General features: G+C 41.2%; 3 long non-coding RNA genes across 3 annotated transcripts; 2 read left to right on the top strand and 1 right to left on the bottom strand.

Moving 5' to 3' along the window:
* The first annotated feature begins 97 nt into the window (after nucleotides 1-97).
* LOC128882123 (uncharacterized) lies at nucleotides 98-1,713 on the top strand. Its single transcript, XR_008458299.1, has 3 exons — nucleotides 98-193; nucleotides 842-1,102; nucleotides 1,327-1,713. It is a non-coding gene; the product is annotated as an uncharacterized LOC128882123 (long non-coding RNA).
* Nucleotides 1,714-4,837: 3,124 nt separating this feature from the next.
* Nucleotides 4,838-6,453, bottom strand: LOC128882125 (uncharacterized). Its single transcript, XR_008458301.1, has 3 exons — nucleotides 6,358-6,453; nucleotides 5,449-5,709; nucleotides 4,838-5,224 (listed from the first exon to the last, which is right to left on the bottom strand). It is a non-coding gene; the product is annotated as an uncharacterized LOC128882125 (long non-coding RNA).
* A 256-nt stretch (nucleotides 6,454-6,709) lies between these two features.
* On the top strand, nucleotides 6,710-8,325 carry LOC128882124 (uncharacterized). Its single transcript, XR_008458300.1, has 3 exons — nucleotides 6,710-6,805; nucleotides 7,454-7,714; nucleotides 7,939-8,325. It is a non-coding gene; the product is annotated as an uncharacterized LOC128882124 (long non-coding RNA).
* Nucleotides 8,326-9,005: the final 680 nt, after the last annotated feature.

Raw genomic sequence — 9,005 nt, 5'->3', positions numbered from 1 at the left:
CGGCCAATAGGAGTTCCGTCTCTTGTTCCGTCGACACTTACCGCAAAACGTATCGGCGACCGTGCAAAAACAATTTTGGGGCGAATGCCAATCGCGTTCTTCACTCTATCCGATCTGCGCTCTCTCTCTGGGATCGTTTTCGCGGAAACGCCATCGCTGGGCAATACCAAACTCGACGGCCGATCGCCATCTGGTAAGGATTGGTAAATCAAATAGTGTTACGATGCGGGCGTGATTCCTTCGATATTTTTGAGCTTGAGTTTTTGCGTGTTTGTGATTGTGGAGAGGCTACATGATAGGTGATGGGGTGAAATAGAGAGGAGAGAAGGTGTGGCTTGAATTTAGTTGGTAATAATAATTCTTGCACTTGCACTGCATTCTTGGACTTACTGTCATTCTTTTAACAGAACGTTACTTTATAGTTTAATTGTTAGTTCGAAAGGCGCAGAACGTCGAAGCTTTTATAGTTGAGGGTTCTTGCCACGAGACAGTCAAAATATGTCTTGAAGTGTGCTTTGTTTACTTACTTCTGTTTATGAAGCATTCGTTAAGAAGCCTGGAACGGTATCGCAAACTCTCCTACCTATTGACTAATTACCCAAGCAAGTTCGAGAAACTGAGGGAGTTAGAAACAAAGGGCTGGAAAGTTTTGGTTGAAATTTCACTTGGAAAACTTCAAGTACAGTAGGAGTCGAGGATCTGTGACACGTGATTCTTATCTCGTCAGACTCTATCATAAGTAGTTCCCGCCCCTTTTCTTGTAGTATGAAAAATGCCATTTCCTCAGAGGTCATGTTAAGTAATTTCGCTCTACGTATTCAGATTATATTGAACGTTTCAGTGGAAATCCAAGATATGGTTCGAATGCTCCTAGAATCTAGAGATGAATCGAAAATTGATGCTTTTGGCCGCTTGTTTCACGAACGTATTATTTACGGACGGAACCTGGCAGTTCGAATCTTCTGCGATTCCAGTGATTTCCATTTTGGTTGGTCGCTCGTTTGGCAAGCGATCGCTGCGCGCTAGGCGGAATTCTGACGTGGAGCTTCTTATTCCATCGAAGACGGTTGCGTATGGTGGTATAACTACAGGGTGGCTTTAGGTAAGTGCCACGTGAGTGAGGAACCGAATGATAGAGAATACGAGGAAAAGTAAGAAGGCTTCTATTTCGGATATTCACTTATAAACAAATTGTTTACAAAAAATATAGTTCGTATCAAATCCCAACGCTTCCTAAAATATTACGTTGGTAGATAAATAAACACCCAAAGATAAATAGTAGATAAATTCGGACATCCATTTATTGAGCTTTTTTAACTTTCCTAGCTGTCTTAGGTGGTCAATAACTGTTGGACGGCTTACACCCAACTACTGTGCAAGATGTCGAACCGTTGTTCGTGGATCAGCTTCAACCAGTGTCCTCAATTGGTCGTTGTCGACGAGAGAAGAGCGTCCGCGACCATCATCGTCGTGGCTCTCATCTCCACATCGAAATTTTTTGAACCAACGGTGCACCGTGCGTTCATTTACGGTATCTTCTCCAAATGCATCGTTGATATTACGAGTCGCAGTTGCAGCTTTATGACCCAGTTTATATTCATACAAGAATATTAACACGAACTTGCTTAGTATCCATTGCGAAGTAAATAACTCCAAGTTAGCACAAATTAGCAGTAAAAACAAAAGCATACCTATCAGCATACAGCGCGACATCTGCACTGTAAGATGATATTGAAATATAAATAGAATACAGTGAACTGTTATTCCAAAACCAAGCGTCAAAGTTTGAAAGTTCGAAAACCGACATTAATTTCTTACCAACCTAATATAATAACCATTAAGGAATTTCTACATTAAAATTCTAAAGCAAGAAATGTCTCCGCTTTGAATCTTGTTGCATTTCAAACGAATCGAGCAAACCAGCGCGACAAGTGAATTTAATTCTCGGAAGCTCGAGTTTTAGCAAGGATGACCTCGTTTCGTTTGGTATCGGGGAAACGAGCGGAATCGTCGAAGCCTCTCGAACCTAGGTATCCGAATCCGTGCGCGCCAGAACGCCGATGATCTCTGACCAATGACCCGTAACGTCGACGGGGTTGAACAGAATCGAAAGAGAGTACCACCGCGGCCGCGTTTCCGGCAACGAGCGATATCGCGCTGGGGCTGCGGATCAGACAAGCATTAGCCAAGGATAGTAATCAGGACGAAACGATAAATCATGAGCATTGATTACATATTTCAAAACGCGATCGAAAACCGGTTGATCTACGACGCTCATAGCTCTGCGCTCCGCTTCGACGATGACCTGCAGGCTTATCCGAGAAATAATTAATATAATATCCATAATATGAGTCGTTCATTGCACAAATCGTATAACTCCATCAAACAAAAAATTGAGATATGCGATGAAATAATGTATATTGTTTTTTAAAATTCCCTTTAGAATATAAATTCAAATAAATATCGTAGAATACATAAATGTAGCTTTCATCTAACGTTATATAAATTTAATAAGAAAGATTAGCCAAAAAATAATTGTCAGTAATGTCACAGTTTTTATGTGACTGGTGGAGTTATACGATTTGTGCAGTGAACGGCTCATATGTTAATTTGAGACTTCCCTGTAACTCTTACTACTTTTTTTTAGATATCGTTGATGTTATTCAGGAGAGTATAGGAAGAGTATTGTTGCGATTTTGTGGTACACATTGAACAAGATGTTTTCTGCCAACATAAATCAATTTTGGAGATTTTATATTCGACCGTCGATGTCGACGTTAACCTATGCGCCTCGAATTCCGTGCTACGCGGGTCTGATTGGAACGTTAGAAACGGGAAGTTCGCCTGGCATCGATCGTATCGCCGGTTCAGGACCTTTGTATTCAAATTACGACCGGAGTTCGCGATCGATCTGGCCTGGAGAATATCGCTACGAAATTATTTTCGCCTGTCGTGTCTTGAATTGAAGTAGAATACCAGTTATGGGCAACTATTAATACCTGCTGCTTGGGGAATATTATTGGCATCTGGGAAGAATGCCTCACTCTGTTAAAGCAATTCCTTGCATACTATAATGTGTGCAGTAGCAGATGAACATTGCTTAAATTGTGCACAAGACTAGTAAACACCTAAATAAGATTGGGGATATATGAGCCATTCACTGCACAAATCGATTAACTCTAGTTTTTGAAAAATGTTAAATTTAGGTGTCAAAACACGTGGTGTAGTCATAACATATTATATTTATAATAACATTCTTGAGTAATGAAGATTAACGCCATTAATCGACGAAATTTTTGTTGGCCATTGAATAATAAATAATTTATTTCGAAGTCCATTTTGATCGCATTTCTCAATTTTTTGTTTGATGAAGTTAATCGATTTGTGCAATGAACGGCTCATATATCCCCAATCTTATTTAGGTGTTTACTAGTCTTGTGCACAATTTAAGCAATGTTCATCTGCTACTGCACACATTATAGTATGCAAGGAATTGCTTTAACAGAGTGAGGCATTCTTCCCAGATGCCAATAATATTCCCCAAGCAGCAGGTATTAATAGTTGCCCATAACTGGTATTCTACTTCAATTCAAGACACGACAGGCGAAAATAATTTCGTAGCGATATTCTCCAGGCCAGATCGATCGCGAACTCCGGTCGTAATTTGAATACAAAGGTCCTGAACCGGCGATACGATCGATGCCAGGCGAACTTCCCGTTTCTAACGTTCCAATCAGACCCGCGTAGCACGGAATTCGAGGCGCATAGGTTAACGTCGACATCGACGGTCGAATATAAAATCTCCAAAATTGATTTATGTTGGCAGAAAACATCTTGTTCAATGTGTACCACAAAATCGCAACAATACTCTTCCTATACTCTCCTGAATAACATCAACGATATCTAAAAAAAAGTAGTAAGAGTTACAGGGAAGTCTCAAATTAACATATGAGCCGTTCACTGCACAAATCGTATAACTCCACCAGTCACATAAAAACTGTGACATTACTGACAATTATTTTTTGGCTAATCTTTCTTATTAAATTTATATAACGTTAGATGAAAGCTACATTTATGTATTCTACGATATTTATTTGAATTTATATTCTAAAGGGAATTTTAAAAAACAATATACATTATTTCATCGCATATCTCAATTTTTTGTTTGATGGAGTTATACGATTTGTGCAATGAACGACTCATATTATGGATATTATATTAATTATTTCTCGGATAAGCCTGCAGGTCATCGTCGAAGCGGAGCGCAGAGCTATGAGCGTCGTAGATCAACCGGTTTTCGATCGCGTTTTGAAATATGTAATCAATGCTCATGATTTATCGTTTCGTCCTGATTACTATCCTTGGCTAATGCTTGTCTGATCCGCAGCCCCAGCGCGATATCGCTCGTTGCCGGAAACGCGGCCGCGGTGGTACTCTCTTTCGATTCTGTTCAACCCCGTCGACGTTACGGGTCATTGGTCAGAGATCATCGGCGTTCTGGCGCGCACGGATTCGGATACCTAGGTTCGAGAGGCTTCGACGATTCCGCTCGTTTCCCCGATACCAAACGAAACGAGGTCATCCTTGCTAAAACTCGAGCTTCCGAGAATTAAATTCACTTGTCGCGCTGGTTTGCTCGATTCGTTTGAAATGCAACAAGATTCAAAGCGGAGACATTTCTTGCTTTAGAATTTTAATGTAGAAATTCCTTAATGGTTATTATATTAGGTTGGTAAGAAATTAATGTCGGTTTTCGAACTTTCAAACTTTGACGCTTGGTTTTGGAATAACAGTTCACTGTATTCTATTTATATTTCAATATCATCTTACAGTGCAGATGTCGCGCTGTATGCTGATAGGTATGCTTTTGTTTTTACTGCTAATTTGTGCTAACTTGGAGTTATTTACTTCGCAATGGATACTAAGCAAGTTCGTGTTAATATTCTTGTATGAATATAAACTGGGTCATAAAGCTGCAACTGCGACTCGTAATATCAACGATGCATTTGGAGAAGATACCGTAAATGAACGCACGGTGCACCGTTGGTTCAAAAAATTTCGATGTGGAGATGAGAGCCACGACGATGATGGTCGCGGACGCTCTTCTCTCGTCGACAACGACCAATTGAGGACACTGGTTGAAGCTGATCCACGAACAACGGTTCGACATCTTGCACAGTAGTTGGGTGTAAGCCGTCCAACAGTTATTGACCACCTAAGACAGCTAGGAAAGTTAAAAAAGCTCAATAAATGGATGTCCGAATTTATCTACTATTTATCTTTGGGTGTTTATTTATCTACCAACGTAATATTTTAGGAAGCGTTGGGATTTGATACGAACTATATTTTTTGTAAACAATTTGTTTATAAGTGAATATCCGAAATAGAAGCCTTCTTACTTTTCCTCGTATTCTCTATCATTCGGTTCCTCACTCACGTGGCACTTACCTAAAGCCACCCTGTAGTTATACCACCATACGCAACCGTCTTCGATGGAATAAGAAGCTCCACGTCAGAATTCCGCCTAGCGCGCAGCGATCGCTTGCCAAACGAGCGACCAACCAAAATGGAAATCACTGGAATCGCAGAAGATTCGAACTGCCAGGTTCCGTCCGTAAATAATACGTTCGTGAAACAAGCGGCCAAAAGCATCAATTTTCGATTCATCTCTAGATTCTAGGAGCATTCGAACCATATCTTGGATTTCCACTGAAACGTTCAATATAATCTGAATACGTAGAGCGAAATTACTTAACATGACCTCTGAGGAAATGGCATTTTTCATACTACAAGAAAAGGGGCGGGAACTACTTATGATAGAGTCTGACGAGATAAGAATCACGTGTCACAGATCCTCGACTCCTACTGTACTTGAAGTTTTCCAAGTGAAATTTCAACCAAAACTTTCCAGCCCTTTGTTTCTAACTCCCTCAGTTTCTCGAACTTGCTTGGGTAATTAGTCAATAGGTAGGAGAGTTTGCGATACCGTTCCAGGCTTCTTAACGAATGCTTCATAAACAGAAGTAAGTAAACAAAGCACACTTCAAGACATATTTTGACTGTCTCGTGGCAAGAACCCTCAACTATAAAAGCTTCGACGTTCTGCGCCTTTCGAACTAACAATTAAACTATAAAGTAACGTTCTGTTAAAAGAATGACAGTAAGTCCAAGAATGCAGTGCAAGTGCAAGAATTATTATTACCAACTAAATTCAAGCCACACCTTCTCTCCTCTCTATTTCACCCCATCACCTATCATGTAGCCTCTCCACAATCACAAACACGCAAAAACTCAAGCTCAAAAATATCGAAGGAATCACGCCCGCATCGTAACACTATTTGATTTACCAATCCTTACCAGATGGCGATCGGCCGTCGAGTTTGGTATTGCCCAGCGATGGCGTTTCCGCGAAAACGATCCCAGAGAGAGAGCGCAGATCGGATAGAGTGAAGAACGCGATTGGCATTCGCCCCAAAATTGTTTTTGCACGGTCGCCGATACGTTTTGCGGTAAGTGTCGACGGAACAAGAGACGGAACTCCTATTGGCCGACATCGCGATTTATCACGGAGCCAGCAAGAGAAACGGAAAACGAATCGTTCCCCAGAGCTCGCGGCCAATAGGAGTTCCGTCTCTTGTTCCGTCGACACTTACCGCAAAACGTATCGGCGACCGTGCAAAAACAATTTTGGGGCGAATGCCAATCGCGTTCTTCACTCTATCCGATCTGCGCTCTCTCTCTGGGATCGTTTTCGCGGAAACGCCATCGCTGGGCAATACCAAACTCGACGGCCGATCGCCATCTGGTAAGGATTGGTAAATCAAATAGTGTTACGATGCGGGCGTGATTCCTTCGATATTTTTGAGCTTGAGTTTTTGCGTGTTTGTGATTGTGGAGAGGCTACATGATAGGTGATGGGGTGAAATAGAGAGGAGAGAAGGTGTGGCTTGAATTTAGTTGGTAATAATAATTCTTGCACTTGCACTGCATTCTTGGACTTACTGTCATTCTTTTAACAGAACGTTACTTTATAGTTTAATTGTTAGTTCGAAAGGCGCAGAACGTCGAAGCTTTTATAGTTGAGGGTTCTTGCCACGAGACAGTCAAAATATGTCTTGAAGTGTGCTTTGTTTACTTACTTCTGTTTATGAAGCATTCGTTAAGAAGCCTGGAACGGTATCGCAAACTCTCCTACCTATTGACTAATTACCCAAGCAAGTTCGAGAAACTGAGGGAGTTAGAAACAAAGGGCTGGAAAGTTTTGGTTGAAATTTCACTTGGAAAACTTCAAGTACAGTAGGAGTCGAGGATCTGTGACACGTGATTCTTATCTCGTCAGACTCTATCATAAGTAGTTCCCGCCCCTTTTCTTGTAGTATGAAAAATGCCATTTCCTCAGAGGTCATGTTAAGTAATTTCGCTCTACGTATTCAGATTATATTGAACGTTTCAGTGGAAATCCAAGATATGGTTCGAATGCTCCTAGAATCTAGAGATGAATCGAAAATTGATGCTTTTGGCCGCTTGTTTCACGAACGTATTATTTACGGACGGAACCTGGCAGTTCGAATCTTCTGCGATTCCAGTGATTTCCATTTTGGTTGGTCGCTCGTTTGGCAAGCGATCGCTGCGCGCTAGGCGGAATTCTGACGTGGAGCTTCTTATTCCATCGAAGACGGTTGCGTATGGTGGTATAACTACAGGGTGGCTTTAGGTAAGTGCCACGTGAGTGAGGAACCGAATGATAGAGAATACGAGGAAAAGTAAGAAGGCTTCTATTTCGGATATTCACTTATAAACAAATTGTTTACAAAAAATATAGTTCGTATCAAATCCCAACGCTTCCTAAAATATTACGTTGGTAGATAAATAAACACCCAAAGATAAATAGTAGATAAATTCGGACATCCATTTATTGAGCTTTTTTAACTTTCCTAGCTGTCTTAGGTGGTCAATAACTGTTGGACGGCTTACACCCAACTACTGTGCAAGATGTCGAACCGTTGTTCGTGGATCAGCTTCAACCAGTGTCCTCAATTGGTCGTTGTCGACGAGAGAAGAGCGTCCGCGACCATCATCGTCGTGGCTCTCATCTCCACATCGAAATTTTTTGAACCAACGGTGCACCGTGCGTTCATTTACGGTATCTTCTCCAAATGCATCGTTGATATTACGAGTCGCAGTTGCAGCTTTATGACCCAGTTTATATTCATACAAGAATATTAACACGAACTTGCTTAGTATCCATTGCGAAGTAAATAACTCCAAGTTAGCACAAATTAGCAGTAAAAACAAAAGCATACCTATCAGCATACAGCGCGACATCTGCACTGTAAGATGATATTGAAATATAAATAGAATACAGTGAACTGTTATTCCAAAACCAAGCGTCAAAGTTTGAAAGTTCGAAAACCGACATTAATTTCTTACCAACCTAATATAATAACCATTAAGGAATTTCTACATTAAAATTCTAAAGCAAGAAATGTCTCCGCTTTGAATCTTGTTGCATTTCAAACGAATCGAGCAAACCAGCGCGACAAGTGAATTTAATTCTCGGAAGCTCGAGTTTTAGCAAGGATGACCTCGTTTCGTTTGGTATCGGGGAAACGAGCGGAATCGTCGAAGCCTCTCGAACCTAGGTATCCGAATCCGTGCGCGCCAGAACGCCGATGATCTCTGACCAATGACCCGTAACGTCGACGGGGTTGAACAGAATCGAAAGAGAGTACCACCGCGGCCGCGTTTCCGGCAACGAGCGATATCGCGCTGGGGCTGCGGATCAGACAAGCATTAGCCAAGGATAGTAATCAGGACGAAACGATAAATCATGAGCATTGATTACATATTTCAAAACGCGATCGAAAACCGGTTGATCTACGACGCTCATAGCTCTGCGCTCCGCTTCGACGATGACCTGCAGGCTTATCCGAGAAATAATTAATATAATATCCATAATATGAGTCGTTCATTGCACAAATCGTATAACTCCATCAAACAAAAAA

The sequence above is a fragment of the Hylaeus volcanicus genome, unplaced genomic scaffold (assembly GCF_026283585.1).
Source record: "Hylaeus volcanicus isolate JK05 unplaced genomic scaffold, UHH_iyHylVolc1.0_haploid 15629, whole genome shotgun sequence".
NCBI classification, from domain to species: domain Eukaryota; kingdom Metazoa; phylum Arthropoda; class Insecta; order Hymenoptera; family Colletidae; genus Hylaeus; species Hylaeus volcanicus.
Note: the sequence above shows the minus strand (reverse complement) of the source record. Positions and strands in the feature narration are given on the sequence as shown.